Consider the following 18,441-nt stretch of genomic DNA (forward strand, 5'->3'; position numbering starts at 1 on the left):
AACTATCCACAGTCTCTGTACCTAATGCCTGCTAATTCCACTTATGTTAATGAGATAATCCTTTCCCCTAAAACCAAGCCTAGTGCCCTTGAGGAGATACCAACTCTAATTTACTAAAAAGCCCCCAGAACTTTAGCTCCTGCCATTGCATTACTTTACAACAAGTCACTTGAACTCCAAACCTTTCCAGATATTCTAAAAAAAAAAAAGCGAGAGTAACCCCAGTCTATAAATGTGGTGATCTCACTGATGTCAACAACTTCAGGTCTATATCAATTCTGCTAAACTTGTCAAAAATATTTGAAAAACTAATCTACAAGCAGCTTTACTCTTATCTAGCCAAACACAATATACAGTACTTAGCTCGTGCCAATATGGCTTCAGACCCCACAAAAAAGCACTAATGATACACTTATTAGTATCATTAACACTTATTAGTATCATTAACTTGATACATGCAGCTCTTGATAAAAATGAGTTCCCTGTTGGGTTATTTGTGGACCTGCGTAAGGGTTTTGACACTGTCAACCACCAAAACCTTCTTCTTAAATTACATCATTATGGACTCTGCAGGTGGAAAGTCCCATTGTGTGAAGAGAACTAGAATGGTGGAGATGTGATTATAAACTAGTGAAGATATTGACTCATAAACGTTTCACCTTTTTTAAGCTGGGTCTTTCCCTCTAACCCCGTCCAGTCCCACAGCAGTACACAGGTGCACATAGTTACACAGCAGTACACAGGTGCACATAGTTACACAGCAGTACACAGGTGCACATAGTTACACAGCAGTACACAGGTGCACATAGTTACACAGCAGTACACAGGTGCACATAGTTACACAGCAGTACACAGGTGCACATAGTTACACAGCAGTACACAGGTGCACATAGTTACACAGCAGTACACAGGTGCACACAGTTACAAAAGCAGTGTGTAAACACGAGGCTGGGTTGATATATTTGGAGGAGAGTGTGAAGCCCAGACTGTTACTGGGTCTCAGCCAGCAAGGGAGGCGCCACGCTGCCAGATGCATCAGTGTAAACATTGCCCCAACATCCCATTGGAGTTTCTCTTTCACAAAGTTGACACATTGTGTACTCGACATTTGGGTTTTGAGAAAGCTGCCAGATACGTCTATATCCCAGGCGTATTCTGGCCACTATAACATCACATTGCCGGGTTCTTGTTCTATTAGTCCCATATGTGAATGTCTCCTCACGATATCTATCATAATATTTAATGCTACAACTTTCAGGTCTTTGAGAATTTGTTAGGTCGGTGAGATTTTCATTAGATATTTGTTTAAGTATTCTCTTTGTCACTGCTAATGAAACACTCATATCAATTTCTACCACTGGTTTTCTGCAGGCTGACTTAGCAAGCATATCAACAGTGTCATGCCTTGAGATGCCAACATGTGATGGTATCCATAGGAATTTAATCTCAAATCTGTTTTCTTTGGCAGCTAAAACATTCATTCGAATATCACTGACTATTTTCTGGGTGTCACTACTATGTGCGTTCAATGCCAGGAGTGCACTCTGCGAGTCACAGTATATAAGTCCACTGCCTTTGTCTTTTAAAAATTCAGTGGCAAGGTATATGCCTGCAAGTTCGGTTTGAGTTGTACTTGCCCAGTCATTGACGCGCTTCATTGCTGTATGTACGAGAGAAGATTGTTCAAATATGTTACATGCACATCCGGTACATCGTCCACCTTCTTCTACAGAGCCGTCGGTATAGCACTGATAAACATCGTTACCCATACTCTGAGTACTTTCAGTGATGCTTTTCAGTGTTAACTGAAAACATTATATTGAACATTATCTTGACATATTATCTTGAACATTATATTGTAGAATGTCCCATACTGACTGACTTTCGCCCTCCTGGGCTAAGGTATGCTGAACTCTGTAGTTACTATATGAGTACTGGAACACTTGATGATATATTGGACTTGTATCCAAAATTGACCATGTAATGTATCAATCATACAATGTATGTATGTGATGTAACTATATAACCTGAGCTTGTAAAAGCACCTTCAGTGATTAAGTGCTTAATTGCACACTAGTTTCTTTATCAGCTACCTCACCCTGTCAGGGTAAATGAGACAAATGTATGTGAATGCATGTATGTGTGTATATATGTATGTGTATGTGTGTGTGTGTATGTATATGTATGGGTATAAAGCATATATGGAAGCTGATCAGAATTACATTTCACCTTTGTGAATGTACATTAATGACACTATGTAAAAGACACATCTAATACTTTATGTAGGGCGTACGTAAATCTGTGTATCTTTGTATTTACGTATGTAGGTTAGCTTAGCATTTTAAAAGCACCGAATCACCTCCTGTGGTTGAGTGTTCAATAAACCCTTGAACTGTATGTTTAACACTTCTCTAACCCTGTCCATGGAGGACAGAAGAAAATGTATATATGCTGGTTAGCATTGTAAATGTGTGGCCACGTCTGTGGTAGAAAAAAAAAAAAAAAAATAATAAAATAAAAAAAAAAAAAAAAAAAAAAAAAAAAAAATCCCATTGGAGTGTTCAAGGCACTCAACAACGGGTCGTTAGCAGTGTCTCCTATGACCAACTGCTCATACCTTTCCATGCATGTAATATTCTTTTGTCTTGGCGTCGAGAATGGCTGATCTTAATTACCTCAGGGAATGTTATTGATGAACAATCGTCAAGGGACTTACCAATATTAGACATATATGTGCAAGTTTGTGTACCCATTATTGTTGTACATTATGTGGAGTGTTTGACCATATGTTGATTTATTGCTAACTATTTTTGTCCAGGAAGTGAAGGTTATGTGGTGAAGATATTGAACATATGAGCACATTAGATACATGTACAGTTTTGACCAAAGGTTCACCTCAGTTACAGCGGAGACAGTCACATGTGATATATATCTTGAGATATCTTGAGATGATTTCGGGGCTTTAGTGTCCCCGCGGCCCGGTCTTCGACCAGGCCTCCACCCCCAGGAAGCAGCCCATGACAGCTGACTAACACCCAGGTACCTATTTTACTGCTAGGTAACAGGGGCATAGGGTGAAAGAAACTCTGCCCATTGTTTCTCGCCGGCGCCTGTGATCGAACCCAGGACTACAGGATCACAAGTCCAGCGTGCTGTCCGCTCGGTCGACCGGCTCCTGATACAAGGTGAAACGATACGATACGATACGTATCGTATACGACCGGTGATACAAGACAATTAACAACATGTTTGTAACATGGTGTAACTGGAGTGTTGAGGAGAGTTCAAGAAGAGTACACTGAGAGGTTGTGGGTCCAGCCTCAGTTAATATCAATATTTGCTATCTTCATTTATTTGTATTAAATGTTCTATTTTTTGACTTAGGAGTTTATTTCCTACCTTTGCAGGTGTGAAAGTGAACCGAGAGTAATTAAAGCCCATCACTATTTCTCGAATACATATTGTTACTAATTAGGATGGGAATAATTAAATTAGTGAGAAAATCCTTAGGAGCCGTGATGAGGATTCGAACCTATGTGGTGGATATTTTCATGCTCATGCCCCAGACAATCAGGCCACGACATAGGAAAGGACTGCAATCTGGAGTTCTGCAGAACACACGAGGGTTTCCTGAGGCTTCTACTGAAGCCGGACTAAGATTTTCACACAATCCCCCCCCCCCCACCACGCACTCTGACAAAGTGCATGAAGGGTAATCACATGTTAGTGTCATTACTCTGTGTATTAAAAGAGGAGCATCAGAGGTAGAACATTCCTAGATGACAGTGAGAGTGCATGGGGGAATTGTGTGAAAATCCTGGTCAGGCTTCAGTGGAGATCAATGGAAAACATAGACTTGCCAAATATCAATAAGTAAGTAAGTAATTATCAAAAGAAGGCACCAAACCGGGAAGGCTATGTAGCACCATCAAATACGCAAAATAATCAGAGGGCGCTAAATATCACCAAGGATGCCAATACGAGAACAAAAACGCATAAGGCGAACGATATCAAAAGTATCCGAGTCACCAAGAATTCTATCGAGGGACAGGTGACCGCGAGGGGCGGTCGGAAAGCAAGACACACGCTTGTCCTGGAAGTCAGGACATTCAAGAAGGACATGCACGACCGTAAGAGGGACAATGCAACTAGGACAATAAGGAACAGGGCGGCGCTCCATCAAGTGACCATGGGTTAAGCGAGTATGGCCAATACGCAACCTCACCAGAGCTGTTTCCCACCGCCGGTTACGGTGGAAGGAGGACGGCCACGAGGAAACACAACATTTAAGAGTACGTAGCTTGTTACCAGTAACAGACAACCAAGAAGCCTGCCAACGGGTAAGGACTGAGGAATGGATAACCGGGTAAAAGTCGGAATAGGGAATGCCTTTGCGAGAGATGGGACAAGAGCGGACAGCTTCCTTGGCAGCAGCATCCGCACGCTCATTTAAAGACACACCAATATGGCTGGGAACCCAACAAAACTCAACCGACTTAAATTTACTGTGAACGAGAAACAGCCAATGCTGGATCTCGACAACTACTGGATGAACCGGATTAAAGGACCCGAGAGCCATGAGGGCACTACGAGAGTCAACAACAACCACAAAGGAAGACTGACAACGAGAAAGCAGGAGACGAAGAGCATAGAGAATAGCATAAAGTTCCGCTGTAAAGATGCTAGTTTCCGGAGGCAAGCGACACATATAAGTGCGATCAGGAAAAACAACAGAGTAGCCAACACCGTCCGCTGACTTAGACCCATCGGTGAAGACAGAAACGGAGCGGGAGTGAGAAGAAAAGTGCTCGAGGAAAAGGCGTTTTAGAACCGTAGGAGGGGTAAAAGCTTTAGTGATACGGGTAAAGGATGTACAAAACCGCGGAAGAGGGACCCTCCACGGGGGCAAAGAAGGAACAACACGAGGAGAAACATCAGAAATTCGAACGGAAAGAGAATCCTGTAGGCGAGATAACCGGACAGAAAGAGGGAGGTGGTGAAGAGGAACAGGAACCGCAGGAGGGGTAAAAGTTAAAGCACGACAGAGGCGAGAGGAAGGATGTTGCAAGGACCGCGCAAGATAGCGAAGACAGTAGCGATCACGGCTGTCCTGGAGAGACAGGAAGCCAGTGTCAACATACAAGCTAAGGATGGGAGTCAAACGAAAGGCACCAGAACTGAGGCGCAACCCAGTATGGTACAAAGCATCAAGACGGCGAAGAGTAGAAGGAGAAGCAGACGAGTAAGCAGGGCAACCATAATCGAGCTTAGACAGGACGAGAGAGGAATGTAAAGCAAGGAGAGTGCGCCTATCTGCCCCCCAAGAAGTATGGGACAAGACCCGAAGGAGGGTAAGGGCCTTAGAGCACTCAACACGGAGGTAAGAGATATGGGGAGACCAAGACAAACGAGTGTCAAGGAATAACCCCAAAAGCTTCGCGGAATCTTTGTATTCAAGGGGATGACCATAAAGTGACAAAGAGGGACGAAGAACAACCCGTTTCCGCGTGAAAGTCATGGCACAAGTCTTAGAAGTAGAGAACTTGAAGCCATGACCTGTGGCCCAAGACGACATGGCATCAATTGCAAGTTGAAGCCGGCGTTGAAGGAGAGGCGAATCATCACCCTGACAACAAAGGGTAAGATCATCGACATAGAGAGCGGAGAAGACACCAGAAGGAAGAGAGGAAAGAAGACCATTGAGGGCAACCAGAAAAAGAGTAGTGCTCAGAACACTACCCTGGGGCACACCTTCGTATTGCTGAAAAGAGGGAGAGAGAGCGGTACCAAGGCGCACCCGAAAGGAACGACGAGAGAGGAAGCTGCGGAGAAAGAGAGGGAGATGACCACGAAGGCCAAAAGAATGAAGTTGAGATAGGATATGATAACGCCAAGTGGTGTCATAAGCCTTTTCTAGGTCAAAAAGGACGGCAACAACGGAGGTCTTCGCAGCAAAAGCAGTACGAATATAGACCTCCAAGTTCACCAGGACATCTGTCGTGCTGCGGCACTTGCGGAAACCAAATTGAGAAGGGGAGAGGAGGTGATGGTGTTCCAGGAACCACATCAGACGAACGTTAACCATACGTTCAAAGAGTTTGCAGACACAACTTGTGAGAGCAATAGGGCGAAAGTCCTTAGGGGAAGTACCCAGAGACCCCGGTTTGCGAACAGGGAGGACAACGGCATCGAGCCAGTCCTCAGGGACTGACGACGACTCCCAGATCCGATTATACAGACTCAGTAAATACTGAGACGTGCTCGGAGGGAGATGGCGAAGCATCTCATAATGAATACCATCGGAGCCCGCCGCCGTAGAACCGCAGAGGGCCAGGGCAGAACGAAGTTCAGAGAGAGAGAAGGGATCATTATAGGGAAGCTGAAGATGAGTGCAGAAATCTAAAGGACGAGACTCAAGGACAGGTTTACGAAGAAGGAAAGATTGGGGAAGATGAAGACCAGAGCTAACAGAAGAAAAGTGGGAAACCAGTTCGGAAGCGACCTGCAACGGGTCCGCCACAAGAGTATCATGGAGGTGAAGGACCGGTGAAACATCGGGAACGAACTTACCCGCTATCTTGCGGATACGCTTCCAGATCTGGGCCAGAGGGGTTTCGGACGTAATTGTTGAGACATAAGATGCCCAACATTCACGTTTAGTCATACGGATGGCCCTACGGGCCACCGCACTCGCTTTCCGAAAGAAAAGAAAAGAATCGGTCGTCTGCCTACGGCGGTGCCTCTTCCAGGCTGCACGATTACAGCGGACAGCCCGAGCACAGTCCGCATTCCACCAGGGAACGCACTTCCGTGGACCCCGAGAGGAAGAGCGAGGAATAGAGCAGAGGGCAGCGTTGAAGACAGTGTCATGAAAAAGGAGGAGAGCGCGAGAGAGGGGCAGAAGGGAGAGGTCAGAGAGAGTAGCACTGAGGGAAAATAGGGTCCAGTCCGCCTTAGCAAACTGCCACCTAGGGAAAGAGAGGGAAGGGCAAAAAAAGAGAAAAAAGAAACAAGGATGGGGAAATGATCACTTCCATGGAGGTCATCAAGAACCTGCCACGTGAAATCTAAGTAAAGAGAAGAAGAGCAGAGAGAAAGATCAAGACAAGAAAGGGTGCGAGTCCGAGAGTCCAAATGAGTGGGCTCACCAGAATTCAGAAGAGACAGGGAAGAAGAGAGGAGAAACGGCTCAAGGAGGCGACCCCGGGTATTCGTCAGAACGTCACCCCAAAGAGAATGACGACAATTGAAGTCACCCAGCAGGAGCACAGGCTCCGGCAAGGAGTCTAGGAGGTGTTTCAAATCAGGAAGAGAGAGCGGGACACTCGGGGGGAGATAAATGGAACAAACTGTGTACCATTTCCCCACAAAGATACGAGCAGCAGAACAATGGAGAGGCGAAGGAAAAAGTAAAGGAACAAAGGGAACATCAGCCCGAATCAAGAGAGCAGAAGAATTAGAAGCCCCAGCAATGGCTGGGGGGGGGGGGAGAGAGAAAGGAATAGCCACGAAAACGACCAGGACGAGCACCAAGCATTGGCTCCTGGAGACAGACACAAAGGGGCGAAAACCGCGAAATCAGAAGTTGGAGTTCGAGGAAATTGGCGTAATAACCTCGAACGTTCCATTGAAGAATGGACAACGACGAGAAGAGAAAGGACAAAAACAGAGAACAAGGAAGAAACAACGGCGTAAGAGCAACAGAGCACGTTAAAGAATATCAGGGTCGGGATCAGGGTCAGCAAAGTCAGGGTTAGGGGGCATGGGTAAACTGAGCAAAGACGGAGGGAAGGAAACGGGAGAACAGATCAGAGGTGGGCGGGCAGGGTCCGGAGGAGGAGGAGGAGGAGGAGGAAGAGGAGGAGACAACGGAGAGGAGCAGTCAAGGACAGCAGCAGGAAGAGGGGGAGTAGAAAGAGGGGAGCGCACCCCAGCAAGAGCAGCAACCGAAAGGGAAGCAGGGGCCTCCATAGCAGGAACAGGGGGCGCAAGCACTGAAACGGGAGGGGAAGGAGCAACAGAGCCAGGAGGAGGAGCTGAGGAAGAAAGCGAAGCCTTCTTACCCGCCGGGGAAGAGGAAGGAGAGGAGCCAGGCTTACGCTTCTGACTTAAAGAGACCGGTGTCCCAGCAACTACGTACCGGGCAACGGATTCCAGTGTCTCAACAGGAGAAGCCGAACGAGAGCACACACGACGGCCGTTAGGAGAGCGATGGACATCCGCCCGCACCGACAGGCGGTGGGGAGAGCCGATAGATGGAGGAAGAGGATGGGAAGGAGGATCGGAGGGGGACGAGGAAGAAGACACAGAAGACACAGACCGGGTAGAAGGAAGGGGAACCCCAGACAGAGGACCAGGAGGAGGATCCTTCGGGAGAGAACCCAAAGGGACAGAGGAGTGGGCAGTGGGCGCATCAGGGTCCAAGGCCCGGAAACGGTTGTGAGTCTGAGGAAGGCGGGAAGGACGAGGAGAGGAAGAGCGCAACACGCGAGCATAAGAGATATTAGCATAAGGCGGGAACCGGCGAACCTGGCGCCTCGCCTCAGAAAAAGATAAACGCTCCCGGTGCTTCAGGTTGAGGACGGCTGCCTCAAGCTTGTAATGGACACACGCACGGGAGAAGGTAGGATGGGCCTCACCGCAGTTAAGGCAACGAGCCTGGGGAGAAGCGCACTTCGACTTAGAGTGACCTTCGCCACCACACAAAGGACAGAGAGAGACAGTCCAGGAGCAGCGGAGGGCACCATGCCCAAACCTCCAGCACTTGTTGCAGAGCCCAGGAGAAGGAATGTACTCCTGGACAGAGCACCTGGCACCAGCAAGAATGACAGAGGGTGGAAGGGTCCTACCATCAAAGGTAATCTTCACAACCCAGAGGGGCTGACGGCGACTACCACGAGGGGGACGAGTAAACGTGTCCACCTGGAGAATAGAATGGCCCTGGGCAGCGAGGATATGTCGAATATCGTCGTGGCAGTCGCGCAGGTCCCGAACACCGGTCGCAACGTGGGGCGGGAGCAAAATAGTGCCAACACTGGCATTCACCTGAGCGTTCTTCGAGACCCGAACGGGGGTCTCGCCAAGGCAGGATAAGGCAGCCAAGCGGGAAGCAGCATCCTGAGAAGGAGCAGCAACGACACGTGTACCGAGACGAGTGGGGTTGAAAGTAATGGAGGCATCCACGGAATCAATGAGATGTCGATGGAGGGAGAAATCGTCAGGAGGCGCAGAATCAAGAGGGAGGAGATCAAAATATTTGGCCCACGAAGCGGGACCAAACAATGCTTGATAGGTAGCAGAACTGGAAGGAATCGAGCGAGGGCGGCCGTGACGAGGACGGTGGTGAGAACCCCCAGAGAGAGAGGGGTTAAAAGGCGCAGTAGTTACAACTAGAGAAGGAGCCGCGCCAGGGGACGAGGTAGTCACCACTGGGGGCTTGGGGCTCGACCCAACCACAGAGGGAGGGGAGCCAGGGGAAGGAGTCAGAGAGGCCAAAGGAGGAGCAAGGTCGGGGCCCAATGCAGCGGAGGCTACAGAGCCCGGTCTTCCAATACGGACCGACTCGGGGGCTTGGTCGCCCACCCCACGAGCCTGAGAAGGTAAACCAGAAGAAGCCGAAACAGGGGTTATCATCTTGACGAAAAGAAGAATTCATTCACGAATGTGCCCCCACACCCACCATGGAGCCACAATTAGAGGCAGGACACCCAACAAGAAGCTATCGCCGATCTTGTCGGGGCCTCCTAGGGGTGCGTCGTGAGTATACGCCCCACAAACGCCACCTTAAGAAACCGACAGTCCGTCGAGATCGGGTTCAGTGACGAAGTGGGGATTGACAATAAAAGGTTCCCCTCGCTCTCTACGTCGGGTACTGCAGTTCTACGGGTGCAAGAGTATGCCTCCTCAAGCACCCGGGCGTCAAAATAGAAGAAGTCCAAGGGAAGAACCAGAACGAGCAAAAGGTCGGCAGGAAACGGCAAGCAGATAGGAGAAGAGGGGGGAGAAAAACGAAACAGAAGGAAAAGGAAAAGATGCCCAGCAGAATTGGAGAGGACGGCAGCAGGAGCACAAGGCTAGAAAAGGACAGAGGACTGTCCCAAGGAGCATCACACTCCGGCAGCCGCCCACTAGGCCCCCACACGGCGACAACGAGCTGAGCGGGGAGGGGCAAATATCAATAAGTATCTAGGAGAGTGAAAGGCTAACAAAAAATATACCAGTTTACTGGGCATTAACGTAAATGAACATAACATATAAAAAAGAATACAATCTATAAACTCACACTCAATGATTTATCCAGCTTCTCAAAGCTGGTCATGATCAACAGGTCTCAAAACTGCATACAATCAGCACTAGCTGATGCCAGGCTCTATCGTGGCACAGTGGGACACTAGCGCCTATTATGCTGCTAATACCAATACAGGGTAGTGTCACAACCATTAACAAATGAGGTATGAGGAATTAATATATACAGCACAATGGCATCACTTAAGATCCTCAGGTACCCACCTCACTAAGATATATAACAGCACCTATCACCTGGTATAAAGGATGCACAATGGTAGAACTGATCCATGGTATACATTACTGCAACATGACAAATATCCTAGCAGTCAAATGACACAAATAAGGTCACAAAACCCGGACCGTAGCGGCAACACAAGCGCTCGACTGAGAAAATCAAAGAGTGACCGCCCAGAGCCATGCTGGCCGGGAGCGACACTGTATCCACCTCTATGAGTCAGCTGACTCCTCTCTTTCAAATATCTCAAGCTCATATACAGACATATCTCCATCAAGAACTTCTAATTCATATATCAACAAAATAAAGACTATAATACACAACCTTACATAATAATACATATCAATAATTCAGTACATTAAAGATTATATCATGATATAAAAATATGTGAACAAAGAATTCATATTGGCAAGACATGGTAACACTGGCGGGAGAGGGGAGGAGGGGTTAAGGGAGGATTTCAAGACATCTGCCAGCCAGCCATTATACATAAGCATACATGAATACAATATAAAGTATATATACATGTGTATCAAAGCCATGTCTATGTGGTATACATCTCACAGTGCCAAAATCTAATTTAATGTTAGAGGACAATGTAATGAACAATAATGAAAGGGAAATTACACAGTATACATGACAGTAATACATCTGAGACCTAAATTTATACATTCTCCATCATAGTCCACATAATATTTCCTATACAGCATTATATAGCATTCCATAATATAAGCATATACGGATGTTTTTCGAGCTACATGACATTAGGCTACTGCTATTCACTAGACTTCTAATATATATCCACAAATACATGGCAAGGACTTATGGTACAGATATATAATATACATAGATATATGTGGCATACATTGGCAATACACATTTAATACTAGTGTGTTGTCGAAAAAAGAATAACTACATAAATTAATATTCGTGATACTAGGCTAATCAGCCAAGACATCACTATACAGTTTGAGCACATCATACACCAGCTACAGTATGATCATACTGGTGTATGTGTGGTCATAACACCACCTCACACCCATATGGTAATACCACAACACACCATGGACTAGTATGGTAATATCACAACACACCATGGTCCAGTATGGTAATATCACAACACACCATGGTCCAGTATGGTAATATCACAACACACCATGGACCAGTATTTTAATATCACAACAAACCATGGTCCAGTATGGTAATATCACAACACACCATGGACCAGTATGGTAATACCACAACACACCATGGTCCAGTATGGTAATATCACAACACACCATGGACCAGTATGGTAATACCACAACACACCATGGTCCAGTATGGTAATATCACAACACACTATGGTCCAGTATGGTAATACCACAACACACCATGGACCAGTATGGTAATATCACAACACACCATGGACCAGTATGGTAATACCACAACACACCATGGTCCAGTATGGTAATATCACAACACACTATGGTCCAGTATGGTAATATCACAACACACCATGGACCAGTATGGTAATATCACAACACACCATGGACCAGTATGGTAATACCACAACACACCATGGGCCAGGATGGTAATATCACAACACACCTGAGTGATTGTGAGGTGATGGTGATATAGCAGTGATAGTAATTTAATAAAGATAGTGTGATAGTGATACTGAGGTGGTTATATGACAGTGATGGTGAGGTGATGGTGATATAGCAGTGATGGTGCAGCAGTGGTGCTACAAGCTGTAGCAGTGATAGTGATATATTAGTAAATGTAAGGAGGAAACTATCACTGAGGTGATAATGCAGAGAAAGTGAAATGATGTTGGTGTAGCAGTGATAGTGTTATGTGATAGTGAGCTGTTAGTGATATAACAGTGACAACAGCTGTCATATAGTGACACCAACAATTTGTTACTCAACATGGTCAGTATATGACCCCAAGTGCGGGCACTAAGGTGATGGTGATATATAGAGGTGATAGTGAAGCTATAGAGATACAACAATGATAGGTTACAGTACTGGGAAGATAAAGCACTAATGGTGATACAGCCGTGATTGTCAGGTATATGATACCAAAGTATAAATACCAAAGTGTTAAATACCAAAGATAGTGAAGTCATGATGATATAGTGATAAAGGCGTGTCCTTATATTACATTGTCATCAAAACACGCAGTCCATGGTGATGCAGTAGTGATAGTGATAGTGATGGTACAGTGAACTAGAGAGGCAGCACTACACCACAGTAGAGATGGTGATGGTACAGTGAACTAGAGTGGTAGCACAACACCACAGTAGTGATGGTGGAGGTACAGGGAACTAGAGTGGCAGCATAACACCACAGTAGTGATGGTGGTAGTACAGTGAACAAGAGTGGCATCACAACACCACAGTAGTGATGGTACAGTGAACTAGAGTGGCAGCACAACACCACAGTAGTGATGGTGGTGGTACAGTGAATTAGACTGGCAGCACAACACCACAGTAGTGATGGTGATGGTACAGTGAACTAGAGTGGCAGCATAACACCACAGTAGTGATGGTGGTAGTACAGTGAACAAGAGTGGCATCACAACACCACAGTAGTGGTGGTACAGTGAACTAGAGTGGCAACACTACAGTAGTGATGGTGGTGGTACAGTGAACTAGACTGGCAGCACAACACCACAGTAGTGATGGTGATGGTACAGTGAACTAGAGTGGCAGCACAACACCACAGGAGTGATGGTGATGGTACAGTGAACTAGAGTGGCAGCACAACACCACAGTAGTGATAGTGGTGGTACAGTGAACTAGACTGGCAGCACAACACCACAGTAGTGATGGTGATGGTACAGTGAACTAGAGTGGCAGCACAACACTACAGTAGTGATGGTGATGGTACAGTGAACTAGAGTGACAGCACAACACCACAGTAGTGATGGTACAGTGAACTAGAGTGGCAGCACAACACCACAGTAGTGATAGTGGTGGTACAGTGAACTACAGTGGCAGCACAACATCACAGTAGTGATGGTACAGTGAACTAGAGTGGCAGCACAACACCACAGTAGTGATGATGGTGGTACAGTGAACTAGAGTGGCAGCACACCACCACAGTAGTGATGGTACAGTGAACTAGAGTAGCAGCACAACACCACAGTAGTGATGGTGATGGTACAGTGAACTAGAGTGGCAGCACAACACCACAGTAGTGATGGTGGTGGTACAGTGAACTAGAGTGGCAGCACAACACCACAGTAGTGATGGTACAGTGAACTAGAGTGGCAGCACAACACCATAGTAGTGATGGTGATATTACAGTGAACTAGAGTGGCAGCACAACACCACAGTAGTGATGGTAATGGTACAGTGAACTAGAGTGGCAGCACAACACCACAGTAGTGATGGTAATGGTACACTGAACTAGAGTGGCAGCACAACACCACAGTCCACCACAGTCACCTCCGTAATGTCACTGTGGTTGACTGCTGCCCTCACCACATCCAGGCCGCTCACCACATCACCGAAGACATGTGGCCACTGGTAACCATCCTGGAGGTCCCTGGTGGTGATGACGAACTGGGCACACCTGGGACCCCCCGGAAGATCGCAGCACAACACGGCTCCTACCCGGCCTGACCTCCGGTACTGTCCCTGGAGGTCCCTGGTGGTGATGACGAACTGGGCACACCTGGGACCCCCCGGATCAACGCAGCACAACACGGCTCCTGCCCGGCGTGACTCCCGGTACTGCCCATGGAGGTCAGGCAGCAGTGGGGCTCCTCCCTCACCATCATTACTCTCGTAGTCTCCGCCCACCACACTCTCCCACTGCCGACCCTTGTTCCACATCTGCAACAGTTTAGTGTTGCGGTAGGTGTGGCCCCGCTGGCCCGAACACAACAACACAAACTGTCTGGCCAGCGGAGTGTCAGGGGTCAGCCGGATGGTGACCCGCCCTCTTGTTGACCCCGCCCACCCGAGGTCAAGGAACGCCAGGGTGCAGGAGGGCTCCAGCACGCCCATAACCTCACTCTCCTGTAGGAAATGAAATAAATCATGCTGACAACTGTATAACAAAATGTTATCACATTAGTTACCATAACTCAGTAAGTCAGTAATGTCAGTAAGACTAGTGGGTGTAATAAAGTAACCTGGAGGGTGTGGGCGTGGGCGGGCGTGGGCTGACGCAGGAGTGAGTGGAGGTACAGCTGTCCGTCTTGTAGAGTTATCCTGGCGGAGCGGCAGCCATCTTGGTCTTCCTGGACGGCCAACACCCGGCCAGCCTCCACCAGCCTCTAGACGGGCTCCCTCATCCTGTGGAGGTCCTCAACCTGTGGACAGTGTCAGCCCCATTATCACCTGTGGTCAGTGTCAGACCCATTATCACCTGTGGTCAGTGTCAGCCCCATTATCACCTGTGGTCAGTGTCAGCCCCATTAGCACCTGTGGACAGTGTCAGCCCCATTATCACCTGTGGTCAGTGTCAGCCCCATTATCACCAGTGGTCAGTGTCAGCCCCATTATCACCTGTGGTCAGTGTCAGCCCCATTATAACCTGTGGTCAGTGTCAGCCCCATTATCACCTGTGGGCAGTGTCAGCCACATTATCACCTGTGGGCAGTGTCAGCCCCATTATAACCTGTGGTCAGTGTCAGCCCCATTATAACCTGTGGTCAGTGTCAGCCCCATTATAACCTGTGGACAGTGTCAGCCCCATTATCACCTGTGGTCAGTGTCAGCCCCATTATCACCTGTGGTCAGTGTCAGCCCCATTATAACCTGTGGTCAGTGTCAGCCCCATTATCACCTGTGGGCAGTGTCAGCCCCATTATAACCTGTGGTCAGTGTCAGCCCCATTATCACCTGTGGGCAGTGTCAGCCCCATTATAACCTGTGGTCAGTGTCAGCCCTATTATAACCTGTGGTCAGTGTCAGCCCCATTATAACCTGTGGTCAGTGTCAGCCCCATTATAACCTGTGGTCAGTGTCAGCCCCATTATAACCTGTGGACAGTGTCAGCCCCATTATAACCTGTGGTCAGTGTCAGCCCCATTATCACCTGTGGTCAGTGTCAGCCCCATTATCACCTGTGGTCAGTGTCAGCCCCATTATAACCTGTGGTCAGTGTCAGCCCCATTATAACCTGTGGTCAGTGTCAGCCCCATTATCACCTGTGGGCAGTGTCAGCCCCATTATCACCTGTGGGCAGTGTCAGCCCCATTATCACCTGTGGGCAGTGTCAGCCCCATTATAACCTGTGGTCAGTGTCAGCCCCATTATAACCTGTGGTCAGTGTCAGCCCCATTATAACCTGTGGTCAGTGTCAGCCCCATTATAACCTGTGGACAGTGTCAGCCCCATTATCACCTGTGGTCAGTGTCAGCCCCATTATAACCTGTGGTCAGTGTCAGCCCCATTATCACCTGTGGTCAGTGTCAGCCCCATTATAACCTGTGGTCAGTGTCAGCCCCATTATCACCTGTGGGCAGTGTCAGCCCCATTATAACCTGTGGTCAGTGTCAGCCCCATTATAACCTGTGGTCAGTGTCAGCCCCATTATAACCTGTGGACAGTGTCAGCCCCATTATCACCTGTGGTCAGTGTCAGCCCCATTATCACCTGTGGTCAGTGTCAGCCCCATTATAACCTGTGGTCAGTGTCAGCCCCATTATCACCTGTGGGCAGTGTCAGCCCCATTATAACCTGTGGTCAGTGTCAGCCCCATTATCACCTGTGGGCAGTGTCAGCCCCATTATAACCTGTGGTCAGTGTCAGCCCCATTATAACCTGTGGTCAGTGTCAGCCCCATTATAACCTGTGGTCAGTGTCAGCCCCATTATAACCTGTGGTCAGTGTCAGCCCCATTATAACCTGTGGACAGTGTCAGCCCCATTATAACCTGTGGTCAGTGTCAGCCCCATTATCACCTGTGGTCAGTGTCAGCCCCATTATCACCTGTGGTCAGTGTCAGCCCCATTATACCCTGTGGTCAGTGTCAGCCCCATTATAACCTGTGGTCAGTGTCAGCCCCATTATCACCTGTGGGCAGTGTCAGCCCCATTATCACCTGTGGGCAGTGTCAGCCCCATTATCACCTGTGGGCAGTGTCAGCCCCATTATAACCTGTGGTCAGTGTCAGCCCCATTATAACCTGTGGTCAGTGTCAGCCCCATTATAACCTGTGGTCAGTGTCAGCCCCATTATAACCTGTGGACAGTGTCAGCCCCATTATCACCTGTGGTCAGTGTCAGCCCCATTATCACCTGTGGTCAGTGTCAGCCCCATTATCACCTGTGGTCAATGTCTGCCCCATTATGCTGGACCTGTACCTCCAGCTCCCCTCTACTGGCAGGGGGTTGGTGCTGGACCTATAGCTCCAACCCCCCTCTACTGGCAGGGGGGTTGGTGCTGGGCTTGTAGCTTCAGCCCTCCTCGAATGGCAGGGGGTTGGTGCTGGACCTGTAGCTTCAGCCCCCCTCTACTGGCAGGGGATTGGGGCTGGATATGTAGCTCCAACCCCCATCTACTGGCAGGGGGTTGGTGCTGGACCTGTAGCTCTAGCCCCCCCCTCATCTGGCAGGGGGTTGGTGCTGGACCTGTAGCTCCAGCCCCCCTCTACTAGCAGGGGGTTGGTGCTCGAACTGTAGCTCCTACCCCTCTCTACTGGCAGGGGGGTTGGTGCTGGGCTTGTAGCTTCAGCCCTCCTCGAATGGCAGGGGGTTGGTGCTGGACCTGTAGCTTCAGCCCCCCTCTACTGGCAGGGGATTGGGGCTGGATATGTAGCTCCAACCCCCATCTACTGGCAGGGGGTTGGTGCTGGACCTGTAGCTCTAGCCCCCCCCTCATCTGGCAGGGGGTTGGTGCTGGACCTGTAGCTCCAGCCCCCCTCTACTGGCAGGGGGTTGGTGCTGGACCTGTAGCGCCAGCCCCCCCTCTACTGGCAGGGGGTAGGTGCTGGACCTGTAGCTCCAGCCCCCCTCTACTGGCAGGGGATTGGTGTTAAACCTGTAGCTCAAGTCCCCCTTTACTGGCAGGGGGGTTGGTGCTGGACCTGAAGCTCCAGCCCCCTTCTACTGGCATGGGATTGGTGCTGAACCTGTAGCTCCAGCCCCCCTCTACTGGCATGGGATTGGTGCTGAACCCGTAGCTCCAGCCCCCCTCTACTGGCAGGGGATTGGTGCTGAACCTGAAGCTCCAGCCCCCCTCTACAGGCAAGGGGTTGGTGCTGGACCTGTAGCTCCAGCCCCCCTATACTTGCAAGGGGTTGGTGCTGGACCTGTAGCTCCAGCCCCCTCTCTACTGGCAGGGGGTTCTTGCAGGATCTGTAGCTCCAGCCCCCCCTCTACTGGCAGGGGATTGGTGTTGAACCTGTAGCTCCAGCCCCCCCCCCTCTACTGGCATGGGATTGGTGCTGGACCTGTAGCTCCAGCCCCTCTCTACTGGCAGGGGGGTTGGTGCTGGACCTGTAGCTCCAGCCCATCTCTATTGGCAGGGAGTTGGTGCTGGACTTGTAGCTCCAGCCCCCCCCCCTCTACTGGCATGGGATTGGTGCTGGACCTGTAGCTCCAGCCCCTCTCTACTGGCAGGGGGTAGATGCTGGACCTGTAGCTCCAGCCCCCCTCTACTGGCAGGGGATTGGTGTTGAACCTATAGCTCCAGTCCCCCTCTACTGGCAAGGGGGTTGGTGCTGAACCTGTAGCTCCAGTCCCCTCTACTGGCATGGGATTGGTGCTGAACCTGTAACTCCAGCCCCCCTTCTACTGGCAGCGGGTTGGTGCTGAACCTGTAGCTCCAGCCCCCCTCTACTGGAAGGGGATTGGTGCTGGACCTGTAGCTTCATCCCTCCTCTATGGCAAGGGGTTGGTGCTGGACCTGTAGCTCCAGCCCCCCCCCCCCCTTCTACTGGCAAGGGGGTAGGTGCTGGATATGTAGCTCCATCCCA

The sequence above is a fragment of the Procambarus clarkii genome, chromosome 38, assembly GCF_040958095.1.
Source record: "Procambarus clarkii isolate CNS0578487 chromosome 38, FALCON_Pclarkii_2.0, whole genome shotgun sequence".
NCBI classification, from domain to species: domain Eukaryota; kingdom Metazoa; phylum Arthropoda; class Malacostraca; order Decapoda; family Cambaridae; genus Procambarus; species Procambarus clarkii.